Here is a 2,290-nt window from a genome sequence, read left to right on the forward strand (position 1 = left end):
GGGGCTTCTCTCCAGATCTCCACATCCCACAAGCTACCCCGAGAGCAGGACAGGCAGGGAACACCCATTTTCCCCCAATCTCCCTAGGAGATGGGATTAATGTCCACCTCCGAGGTGCTGGGCTCTGGCTATGCAGGTGTCTGGGGAGGACTATCTGTGTGGGTATTTGCAGGGGATGGTCTGTGTGGATGTCTGGGTGAATGGTCTGTGTGGGTGTCTGGGGGGATGTGGTCTGTGTGGGTGTTTGGGGGGATGGTCTGTGTGGGTGTCTCGGGGGAGAGTCATCTGTGCAGGTGTTTTGGGGGTCTGGGTTTGCACTGCCCTGGGCACCTGCAAGTCTGTGGTGTCCAGTGACTGGGGTAGGTCTAGGGGTCTGCAGTCTCCTTGGCCTTTAGCCTCTTTTCCCAGTTTCTCTTGTCTGGCAGGTGCCAGGCTAGAATCCCAGCCTCCTGCTGTCACCTAGAAGCAGGGAGAACCCGGGAATAAGGGGTCCCAAGTTTGGCAGCCCAGGTCACCAGGTGGTCTTGGGCCAGGCTGGGGGCTGCTGGGCTGGGCAGGCCTCGGGTTGGGGAAGGAGGAGCATGCACATGGCCGACCTTGGGGGATTCAGAGTCCAGGGAGCCCCTGCTGAGAATAGGCCAGACTCCTGCGTCTGTTTCTCCCTCTGTGGCTTTGTACCTTAGAGACAAGAACACTGTGACATCCAGAAAGGGCCTGCTGGTACCAGGGCTGTCAGGCAGGTGGGCTCGGAAGGGCTCTGGCCTCTCCCCAGGGCAGGAGCCTCCAGCCAGGCTGGACCCTGGCCCACTCCCAGCTCCCCAGAAAGGGTGGTCCCAGCTTCTTGCTTGGCTGGCCTTGACCTTATTTCCATTTGGGCCAGCAGCCCAGGCAGCCTGAGGCCAGACTGCAGCTCCTGGACTGGTTGCTGGGCTTGATGGCAGGGGGCTGCCAGGACAGCCAGCAGGCGCCAGGGAGCGACTTCCCTGGCTCAGGGTGGTGTCTGGGATCTGATCCCAGCCTGGCTGCAGCTCAAAGCCTTTCTCCTCCCAGGGCCTGGCCAACCTAAAGGGCCATAGACAAAGCTTCCAACAGCACCCAGCATGGGCGATCTGGCCGGGGCGGCCGTGAGGAGCAGTTTGCCATGGGACCCCTAGCTCTGTGGCCCAGCCCCGCCCAGATGCCCTGACACATCCCCAAGGCCTGGGCAGGAGGACTCGTTCTGGGGATTCGGAAACAGAAGCTAGGAACCTCATCAGGCCTGGAGAATCAGAAAGAGACTGCTCTGCCCAGAACCCCCGTCCGCAAGCAGGGCTGGGTGCAGGGCTCACACTCTGATCACTGAGGACCCCCACAAGCCACACAGCTCTCTGCCAGCGCCAGCTCCCCAGCCAGGGCTGCCCACCCTCTGTAGCTTGAGGTCTGAACCTCACAGGTTTTCTGTGGGCAGCGGGAAGCAGCCAAGCCTAGGCTAGTTTCCCTGCGTGGGACCCTCCTGGCGGCCGGCGCCCACCCCCTTCAGGACCACCCCTTCCCCTTGCACCTTGGCAAGGTCCCCAGAACCCACCATCCTCCTTGGAGATTGCAAAGAAAGAACACCCAGGGGGAGGCCTTTGCAACCCCCTCACTGGGTGGTCAGGGGCAGAGCAGAGCGTGTGGAGTGGGAGAAGGGCCTGGCCTTCCTCTCAGCAGCCCCTGGGGCCCCATTGGACTGAAAGGTCAAGAGACAGAAGCAAGGGAGGAGGGCGGCTTGGGAGGCAGGGGCCAGAGACCCTGAGAAGGGCACCCATGAGGCAGGGCAGCCCGGGTGCCAAGAAGCTGCCTTTGGCCCCTCCCCCCACCCCCACAACACTCCCAGTGGAACCTCCTGACTCTGAGGCAGGAGTCACCGCCTCCAGGGAGCCCACGCCTGCATCACAAAGGAGGCCCGGAAGCCTGCAGGCAGCCTCAACTCAGCCCCAAGCCACTGCTCTCCCATCCCGGTCCCTGGAAATCCACCCACTTGGACCAGCTCACCCCAGCGCCAAGCCACTGGGACCCAGTCTCCAGGGCCCTGATTGTGGGTGACGGCCACTCCTGAGCGAACAAGGTCAGTTGTGCTGAAGGAGGCGCCCGGCTTGCTTTCCTGGGCCTTGAAACCCTCTCCAAGCGCCCAGCCCCTTTCTCACGAGGCTGGATGGGGTGTCCTGTGTGTCATCTCGCCTGTGCCGAGGCAGGCAGCCCCCTCTGGCATATGGTTTATCTTACCCAAAGGACCCGCTGTCCCCCATCCATAGTAACCTGGAGAGGCCAA

This window comes from Mandrillus leucophaeus, unplaced genomic scaffold (genome assembly GCF_000951045.1).
Source record: "Mandrillus leucophaeus isolate KB7577 unplaced genomic scaffold, Mleu.le_1.0 Scaffold305, whole genome shotgun sequence".
Taxonomy (NCBI): domain Eukaryota; kingdom Metazoa; phylum Chordata; class Mammalia; order Primates; family Cercopithecidae; genus Mandrillus; species Mandrillus leucophaeus.